Genomic DNA, 10,848 nt, shown 5'->3' on the forward strand with positions numbered 1-10,848 from the left:
ATATTATAAATTATTTCTGGAGCATCACGTGAGATCACGTGACCTGCCAAGAATCCTGGGGCAGACCACGATTGGAGTCCAGACACGAGATTACAGGGCTGTGCTGGCTCCTTAGTGGCTGATATGTAGCAAAATCAACAGAGAACACGTCTGGCCAACATTATAAGGCTGTCCACCAGTACACCACTGACTCTTGCCAAGCCAGGTCCTTCACAAGGCCTGAAACCGCCATTTGAGCACTCCACACCACCCAGAAAAGACGTGTGTAAAAACCAGCCTCGTGTAGTTTGAGTAGTGCTGAGGGTCAAAACTTGTAGTACGATAGTGAGCAGTTTGTACATCAAGCAACGCGCCAGAATAATATATTGGATCTAGTTTTTTCTACACATCCGAATATTTCTAATCTTAATACTGTACCTGGCATCTCTGATCATGATGCAATCATATTTGACCTTCACATAACTCGAAAGCCAACAACAGGTAAAAATCAACACAGTGTTGCACTATATCATAAAGGTGACCTCCAGTCAATAAAAAATGATCTTGCAACCTTTAGTAATAATTTTCTGAACAGTGATCCTCAATCTAGAACTGTCGATCAACTATGGCAGGAATTCAAGATGGCAGTTGACAAAGCAGTTATTGATCATGTTCCACACAAAGTGAACAACTCACGTAATAGACTACCATGGATAAATAGGCAAATTAAAGCAGACATGAAAGTACAAAAATGCTTATACAACAAAGCTAAAAGAAGTAATTTGCAACATGATTGGGATGCTTACCGTAAAACAAAGAACTCCATAAACACTAAATTGAAAGAAGCACATAACAGCTACTATAAAAGACTGTTTGATAACTCCTTTAGTGGTAACCGACGACAATTTTGGAAATACATCAGAGCCAAGCGTCAAGACAAACCTGATATACCTGCATTATTCGTAGACGATCAACCAATTCATAGTGCAAAGGATAAAGCTAATGCTTTGAATAGTCACTTTAAATCAGTTTTTACAGAAGAAAACTTGTCAACAATACCAACTATGGATAATCATACTGATGTACCCAACATGCCTGATATATCTATTTCTCAAGCTGGAATATACCAATTACTTACATCACTTGATGAACACAAGGCCAGTGGACCAGACCGTATAAAATTATCACCTTACATCTTAAAGCACTGTGCAGATGAAATAACACCGATATTACATAATAATTTTTACTCAATCTCTATCTACAAGTCTTTTACCAAATGACTGGCTAAAAGCTAATATATGTCCTGTACATAAAAAGGGTAGTCGTAGTAATGTTGCGCTAATTATCGTCCTATTTCATTAACCTCCATTTGTGCTAAAGTCATGGAGCATATCATATATCACTCTATCATGAACCACCTAAATCAGAACAACATATTAATTGAAAATCAACATGGATTCAGAGCTAACCATTCATGTGTAACCCAACTCATCACACTATCTGAAGATATCTCCTTTGCTTTAGACCACCAAAAACAAACAGACATCATCCTATTAGACTTTTCCAAAGCATTTGACACAGTACCACACCAGCGACTACTAACCAAATTAAGATTCTATGGAATTAATGGTAATAGTTACAATTGGATCCAAACTTGGCTTACTCACCGCTCCCAGTGTGTTGTGTTAGATAGCGAATCCTCAAGTCCAGTACCGGTGCTTTCTGGAGTACCACAAGGCACAGTGCTCGGACCATTAATGTTTCTGTTGAACATTAATGACATTACTAAAAATATCAACTCACCACTCCACTTGTTTGCTGATGATTGTCTACTTTACAGAGTTACTAACAGTGCAGAAGACGCCAACATGCTTCAAGAAGACCTGAATAGGTTATCAGAATGGGCAAACACCTGGCAACTTAGATTCAATGTTAGTAAATGTACTGTCATACGTTGTACAAGATCCTTGACACCATTCAATCACGTCTATACCCTCAATAATCACATCCTAAATCTATCTGATCAACATACTTACTTGGGAGTAATCCTTAATACATCACTATCTTGGTCACCACACATTTCTAGTATTGTTACTAAAGCATCTAAAACACTTAATTTCCTGAAACGTAACTTAAACAAATGTTCAGAACAAGTTAAAGAATCTGCTTATCTAACAATGGTCAGGCCACAACTAGAATATGCATCTGACGTCTGGGACCCTCACCAAACTGGAGATATTGTAGAGCTAGAAAAAATACAACGAAGAGCAGCACGCTGGATAATGAATTATTATGGTAGACTTAGTTCTGTCACCTCAATGTTAAATCAGCTTTCATGGCCAACTCTCCAGACTCGCCGCAAATTATCTCGACTACAAACTTTACACAAAATTTTTTACCAACAAATATCACTTACAATTCCTCCATACTACCTACCAACATCACGATCCACGAGACAGTACCATCCACTGCACTACATCTTACCACATGTATCTACCACTGCACACCAAAATAGTTATTTTTCAAGAACAATTAATGATTGGAACTCCTTACCAGTAAATCTTGTTGAAGTTGCAGATGCTGACATTTTTAGAACTGGACTACAATCATTATTGTAATTGTGTTACATGTATTCGGGCAAATCTGAGCACACCAACAGGGCTGACTGCTCAGTAATAATAATAATAATCATAATCGTAGCTATCCACTGGTGGTGTTAGTTTGATGTGCGATTTGGATCGGTTCTGTAAAATCTGGTCACATATAAATTATTTCTGGAGCATCACGTGAGATCACGTGACCTGCCAAGAATCCTGGGGCAGACCACGATTGGAGTCCAGACACGAGATTACAGGGCTGTGCTGGCTCCTTAGTGGCTGATATGTAGCAAAATCAACAGAGAACACGTCTGGCCAACATTATAAGGCTGTCCACCAGTAAACCACTGACTCTTGCCAAGCCAGGTCCTTCACAAGGCCTGAAACCGCCATTTGAGCACTGATCCACACCACCCAGAAAAGACGTGTGTAAAAACCAGCCTCGTGTAGTTTGAGTAGTGCTGAGAGTCAAAACTTGTAGTACGATATAGTGTAGCTATCCACTGGTGGTGTTAGTTTGATTTTGCCTGATGTGCGATTTGGATCGGTTCTGTAAAATCTGGTCACATATGAAGTTGTGTTGTACCCTGTATTCACTGTGGTTGTTATAGTGCTAGTAAAGAGTGTTATGGTAACATATATCTAATCCAAAACAGCCAAGCTGTAAAAAAAGTGTGCTGGTCTTGGCACAAAATTCACCTGAATTGTCGTTATTAAAATTTTTACCATTAACCTACCATCACAGCCATTTCTTGGCCGCCACCTTGGATTTCACATCTTTTTTCACCATAGCCTTTTTGAGGGCCGCACACCTTTTTTACAGCTTGGCTGTTTTGGATTAGATTTCATTTCTTTTTGTATTTGTATACCCCAAAGCCAGCCTATGGCCAGCTTTGGGACTTTATTAACCTATCTTTTTTTCATTACCACAGGATGAAGAAAAGATGAAGTAGATGTACTTTAAATATTTTATCAGTTAATGTACAAATTATATATATATATATAATACATATATTGATTACAGAAATCTCCATGGTGGTTTCTTTGTAACTGAACACTCTACAAGGTGACTTCTTCTTGATGCTCTCTCTACTGGGTGAATTGTTTGTAGCTGAACGATCTACAAGGTAACTTCTTCTAACCGATCTTTCTACAGGGCAATTTGTTTGCGGCTGAATTTTCTACAGGGTGATTTCTTTGCAGCTGAACTCTGTACATGGTGGTTTCTTTGTAGCTGAACTCTCTACAAGGTAATTTCTTCTAGCTGATCTCTCTACAGGGAGATTTGTTTGTAACTGAACTATCTACAAGGTAACTTCTTCTAGCCGATCTCTCTACAGGGTGATTTGTTTGTAGCTGAATTCTGTACAGGTGATTTGACCAGAAAATTAAACCATTAATTCACTTGGATATATAGGCTTGGACAATGATTGGGGCCTATACTAGCTGCATGTTTCACGCCTCATATGCAGCTTCAATAGCTATAGACAATATTTTTTGAAAATGCACTAAAATGTCAGTTTCTTCGAAAATGGTATATACAGGCATTCAGGCTATAGCTGAAGGCTTCTATTCTAGTCTTAGTGTGTATACTTTAAATTCTCCATTAATGTTACTAGCAGTATAGTGACCTTAAGTGGTTCTTACAAGCCAATATGTTAGTAATATAAAGTGTGACACATAATAGTTTAATTGAATCACCGCACACAATGGTTTTATTGTTCTATACCGGCTATATCTTATACCTATTTACTTGGTTAAACACTGCAGCATTTTTACCAGTTTCAAAAATCATTGTGGTGGTTGTTCAAACTTGACTACCTCTCAATGTTCAAAACCAATGTTTAAATTCTGAGCTGGATTTTTGAGCACTGCTCAAAAGTATAATAGGCTATATATTTTCAAAGTATAATTAGCTCAAGCCTAGCAGAGAATAACCAAATCTGTTATTCACTTTAATTTAACTTGATGTGCTTTGCACAGTGTTGGGAGTAATGCGTTACTTATGTAATGCGTTACGTAATATTATTACTTTTGTGGTACCTAAGTAATATAACGAAATATGCTATAAAAACAGGTAATATAACTCAAGTTATTTTACTTACAAATGTAACGCGTTACCTAAGTAATATAGTTACTGTAACGAGTCTAACATTACGTAATATTATTACTACAAGTAACGAAGTTACTAATCTCGTTAGTTATTCTCTGAGTAACGCCTAGCCACAATGAAGCAACGAAGCCTACTGAATGAAGCTTATTCACCAGCTCCTTACTTATAACCAAGACTTGCACATTGTCCAACAACGCAATCATGTCACGTGATAAGGTGGTAGTTTCACATGTGACAGCTTAGAGCTGCGGACACAAAGTAATATAATATGTAATATTATTATAGTTACTTTATTTTATGGGTAATATGTAACTGTAACTAAATAGTTCAGCTGCAAGTAATATGTAATATGTAACTAGTTACTTCTAAAAAGTAACTTGCCCAACACTGGCTTTGCACTTAGAGCAACTGATTGTGACAACCAGCAAGGATTAACATTTTAGAACTTATTTATGTAGAAAATCAGGTACAATTACAGCAGATACTGTATACATAGCAATGTTACTTAGCAGTTTTCAACAGATTTGTGTGTATGTGTGTGCGGAGTCAGTAGAGGTGACCAAGCTGAATGAGTTGTACAAGAAATTTTCGGGACAAAAGGTGGAATTGGAATTATATTTTATTTTAAACTATTGTGATAATGAGTCAGTGAATGCTGCATGTAGTTGAGATTCATACCAGCATTGGCAAAATTTGCATTTAGTGGGTTCTCTATAATATCCACTGTTTTACCCATAAATGTGTGAAAGCATCTCAGTGTTATGACCAGACCACCTTCACTGTTGGCTAGTGTTACAGTAGGTTAGGATGATTACCAATCAAGCTAAATAATTGCCAAATCTGAAAGCTCCACTTGATGTCCATGTAACTATTTAAGTTACTGTATATTTCACCATTTTAAGCAGGGTCATGGGTGTCACATGGTTATATAGGAAAGGTTTCACCATTATCACAACAACACTTCACAAAGCACTGACATAAAATTCATCATGAAGATTGTACTGCATGGCCACTCAAAGTTGCAGGACTCTAAAACAGTATACATGCAGTATAAAATAATATTAATTAAGTGCGAGTAGAAGTCACAATAATATTATGATCATTATAAACAATTATCCTTGAAAATGATATCTGGTATTTCTGTTGCTTGATATTATGACATTCTTTTCTTGTGCATTATACTCCTTGACTATACAGCATGGTCAATAGCTGTAAAGAGCTCAAATACTTTAATTATATATAGATGGTACCGGTGAAATTGCAGTTCCAGTTTACAACTGCTACATTGATTCAGATGGTACTGACCTTCTTGGTGACTTAATGACTACAATATCAGCTCATCGTGGACTGTATAGTGTCGTGCATGAGATCAATGAAGGTGTTAATGTACTTGTATGAAAATCTGGCTCCTAATTTAATCATGCTTCATGTCAACGACATAAGATTACCTTTCCAAGAACCTCTTATAATTGTGTTTATGTGATGTGTATTAAGCCATTATACTTTTCATCATCATTTAGATAGCACTGTAGCTGTAATGTATGGATGTAGGTACATTATATGCTCAGGCATCACAGTTGATAAACCTCCTGTAGCCTCTTGCTCTGCCAGTGGATTGTGCCAGTCAACTTCAATACTGTGAACGCTAATAGTTAGTTACTAATAATAGTATCAGCTAAAGTTTTGTTATTATGTCATTTATAATAATTTATCTTGTCGGTATTAAGCTACAAGTTTAATTGTACAGTGGAACCTCTCTAATATAGACATTGTGGGATCCAGAATTTTTAGCCACTTTTTGCTGTAATATATAGTGTTGCACCGATATCCAAATTAGCCGATTATTCCGATAACCGATATTAAGCAACAGAATTAGCCGATACCGATAACCGATCCGATATACACTAATAACACTAACACTCATCCTCATCATTATTAAATGGCTCATATTAGTGACATAACCATTGATATACAGCTCATTCTAGGCTAAAATGTAAAGTTAGATGTATACCACAAGTAAAAGTTACTCATGGTAAACAGGTTTTAAGTACATTTTACTACTGCTACACAGTTGAGACAAGTGGCTGGTACTACATAGAAACCTAAAAACCTCAGTTTATTGTTGGGCATGGCCTAAACCCTGACAGTTTATTATGGGCATGGCTTGTAGTCACCGCTAAACCATTAACACATAACTTGATTAAAATGCCAAATAACTTATGTTTAGCCTCCCCCACATCATTATACTACACAGCGCAGTGGAGATTAACATCGGCCTTGATTTAATCAAAACCGATTAATCGGCTAGTAGCCAATATCGGCCGATACCGATTATTGAACCGATTATCGGTGCAACACTAGTAATATAGAGGTTTTCCTTTTTTCAGAGGTAAAAATGTATTGACCAGGCTGGTTGGGACCAAAATTTTTGTCCTTATTATGGAGGTTTTTTTTCTATTGTGTCCTTAATTCAGGGAGTTTGTTAAGAGAGGTTCCACTGTAACTTAGCTATAGTGTTTTTACCCCTAATGTAGGGTCCGCAATCCGAAAAATCAACTTTTACAAATCGATCCCCTTACAATTGTGGGTTGTTCATTGTAGTATCCCATTGCTGGATCCACCATGAAACCGGAGGCACGATTGTTGTCTTCACAGAAATATCGACTTTAGTATTTCGTGAGATGCAAAAATTATTTTTAAAATTTCGTGCTCCACACAAAGAACAGGATAGAACTTGCTACTTAGCTAGGTATTATGTAGAGTTAATGTAGTTAAAAGTACGCACAGTAATAAGCAAATGGTTCACTGGGTTCCCGGCACAGGGTTGCTTTCTCTCAAAAAGCAGAAAACGAAACACAAATTTTCGAATTCAAACTGCCCTACCAGCCAAGACAAGAAAAGCCAACTCTTCCTCATAGTGATGTGATAAGGTTGGATGCATAGTCTGTCTATGCTGTTAGTCTGGAAAGGATCTGAGACTTCTCACCATCTGGGCGAAGAACGTCAAAAATTTCGTGCGTCATTTCAAGGGATTTTCTCAATGGTACCAAAGTGCTTTCCAGTACTTCTGATGACACACTGGTCACTTAATTTTGTTTAGAATGATGATAAAGGATGGATCAAAACGTTTGGTAGTAGTAGTAGTTGGTGTTTCTGTGATTTCATATGGTGCAATATACCAGCAGCTCACCAGGAGCTCAGTGGCGGATCTAGGAATTTATAAAGGGGGTTTCCAGTTTAGAAGGTGGAGATATATATTGACATGAGATACGCAAACGTTTGCACTACATCGTCTGGTTTGGTAAGGTGAGACCAAAAAAAAAAAAAAAAAAAAAAAGGTCACAGCCTAGTAATAGTACATAAAATATATTAAAAACTTCCTACACACTACTTTAGTAGCTACTGTGACTGCTCTAATTACAGTATCTCGATCGAGACGCACGCCGCGATAATTAAAACATTTAATTGTTACGCAATCATTTTTCAAAGGGGGTTTCCGTGGAAACCAATGAAACCCCCCTGGATCCGCCACTGGAGCTCCACCCAGCTCGAATCAAAAATGAAAGATTTTGTGCTTTTTTCGGTTTGTTTTGCAGCATAATAGTGATGTAAGGTGATCTAGTGAAAACTTGAAGCTGCTGTGGAGCGTGATGGGTGAAGTCAAATTTGGACGATTTTGCTGCCTACCTGGATGCATAGCTTAGAGCGAGGCGTGGAAGCCGTGGATGAAATAATAATTGACAACCGCTACTACCAAACGTTCAGGGACATCTTTTGCCATAGTTTTAGTTTATAATTGATGATTGTTGTGGTTGCAGAAGCGCTGGAAATGGCTAGAAAACGCGACACAATTCTTTGATGCTGCAGAAAAATTTGACGCTCGTCACCCAGATGGTGAGAAGTCTCAGATCTTTTCCAAACTAACAGCATAGACAGACTATGCACCCAACCGTATCGAAACACTATGAGGAAGAGTTATAGCTTCTCTTACCCTGGGTGGTAGGGCAGTTTGAATTCGAAACTTCGTATCTCTTTGTCTGTTTTTTCAAAGAAAACAACCCTGTGCCGGGCACCCAGCAGATCATTTACTTATTTCTGTGCGTACTTTTCAACTACAACAACTCTGGATACGATTTGGCTAAGTAGCAAGTTTCATCCGGTCCTTTGTGTGGAGAACGAAATTTTAAAAATAAATTTTGCACCTTGCAAGATACTGAAAACGATATTTCTGTGAAGACAACAATCGTCCCTCCGGTTTCATGGTGGATCAAGCAATGGGATACTACAATGAACATCCCACAATGGTAGGGGGATTGATTTGTAGAAGTTGATTTTTCGGATTGCGGACCCTACCTAATGTTTACAGCAGCTGATCCAGGGATTATCAAAGGGGGTGCACCAGTATATGGAGTAGGGATCTGTGCCCCCCAGAAGCTAAAGCATTCTGCGGGACAATATATCTTGAATGGTTTAGATCACACTGCTTTTTATGTGGACTATACATTGATCAAGAGTTGTATAGAGTGACAATCATGCCAGCAGATTATTATTATAGACCTAAAGAATGGCATACACAAGATCGCATACATTTTATTTGCAAGATATCCTTAGCAGGCTAAATGTACCAATGTATCTGTAGATGTTAGGTGACTGTTCTATTAGAGTGTTGGTTGACTGCTCTATTAGAGTATCTCGATCTTGTATAACGCGTACGCATACTAGTAATTGTAAGGCCATTAGTCTTTTCAACGTTTGGTGGAATCAGTGGATGTACCAGCATCTTTTACAAACGTCTAGCCTACTTACTGTCCCTGAAGAGAGAAGTTCCCTACAGCAGCGCGATGTCTTGGCTACGTTGTCGCATCAGCTTCTCGTTGTTCCGCTCAGCGATTGCGTGCCTTAGGGGGGCGCGCTCCCACAGTGGTTGTCCCATCAGCCATAGGGCACTTGACCTTGTACTATCAGAGGGTCGGGTGCCTTCCCCCTAATTATTTAAATTGCTCCCTTTAATCTCAGTTCAATTTTTGTCTAGCACTTCAACATCTAGTGCTAGGGGTGGTGGCAAAAGGTGCTGGTTACCCCGGAAAAAAAAAGAAGTAATTGTAAGGCCACCTCGAAGGCCACAGGAAGCTATAGGTCGGCACAGTAGGGCACTTTGTGCCTGGCCTAACGCCTTCTCAAAGATCTATGATCGAGTCTATGATAAAGCCAATGGGGGACCACTCAGTTATGGCAGAGGGGGACCAACTGTGGCAGCGTAAGTTGTCCGGTGGGGACAAGTTGCAGCGCTGCAAGTAGTCCGGGGGGACCAAGTATGGTTGCTACAACTGGTCCGGGGGGACCGGTTGCAGGGGCGGATCTAGGATTTATAAAAGGGGGGGGCTACCTCAAGGTCTAATCTCTTGGGTAGAGGCTTCGCATGCTGGAACTAGGGGGGTCTGGGGGCATGCCCCCCCAGAAAATTTTTGAAAAATAGTTGCTAGAATACTGCAATTTGGAGACGTTTCCACTTAAAATTCATAATATTTTCTGCCTGTAGATATTTTATATACTGCCTTTAGATTATGGGTATGGCTCTCTGAAGCATTTTGCTAATGGAAAAGCTTGGGTAGGTACAGACAACCAAGTACATGATGCACCCCTCTCACAACTGCACAACACTGAATAGGTGCATGTTAAAATAATAACGTTGAAAGTGGAAAATTTTGAAATTTGAACAATACAAGATTGAATCTGAGAGCATTTTCAATGGAAATTGTGTACCTGAATTAAGTATTGCCATACATATTAACTACACAAGTAGATGAATGAAGCCCTTTAAACAGACCAATGCACTTCATTGTATGTATAGGTGCAGGCAGATTTGGAAAAATTCTATAACAGAACCAACTACATGTTTCCAGTGAATGTTCTATTAGAGTAGTTAGCTGACTGCTCTATTAGAATATCTCGATCTTGTACACCTCCAATGCTGATCCGGGTCCTTGTTGCATAAACTTTAGCATAAATCCACTGATAATACCTTGGAAAGATGTTTATAAGGTGGTTTTATGAGTATTTGTATTATTAGTGATCATATAATTATGCTAAGACAAAATTTCATTATAATACTCAGCATATTGATCAAGTAAAGCCTAAATATGAAGGGGGGGGCTTCAG

General features: G+C 38.4%; 1 long non-coding RNA gene across 8 annotated transcripts in view; it reads right to left on the reverse strand.

Annotated features, from left to right (window-relative positions):
• Positions 1 to 1,188: 1,188 nt before the first annotated feature.
• LOC136258710 (uncharacterized) overlaps positions 1,189 to 10,848 on the reverse strand; it is a 126,497-nt gene continuing 116,837 nt past the window's right edge. Inside the window, exons 1-9 of one of the 8 annotated variants that reach the window (XR_010702937.1) lie at positions 2,533 to 2,550; positions 2,416 to 2,478; positions 2,294 to 2,358; positions 2,016 to 2,225; positions 1,783 to 1,966; positions 1,647 to 1,742; positions 1,449 to 1,594; positions 1,343 to 1,397; positions 1,189 to 1,282 (exon numbers count right to left, since the gene is read on the reverse strand). This is a non-coding gene — a long non-coding RNA (uncharacterized lncRNA). Of the gene's footprint in view, positions 1,283 to 1,342; positions 1,398 to 1,448; positions 1,595 to 1,646; positions 1,743 to 1,782; positions 1,974 to 2,015; positions 2,226 to 2,293; positions 2,551 to 10,848 lie in introns of those variants that run through there. The other 7 variants (XR_010702935.1, XR_010702936.1, XR_010702938.1 and 4 more) reach the window with 7 other exon arrangements.

The sequence above is a fragment of the Dysidea avara genome, chromosome 6, assembly GCF_963678975.1.
Source record: "Dysidea avara chromosome 6, odDysAvar1.4, whole genome shotgun sequence".
Lineage (NCBI taxonomy): Eukaryota > Metazoa > Porifera > Demospongiae > Dictyoceratida > Dysideidae > Dysidea > Dysidea avara.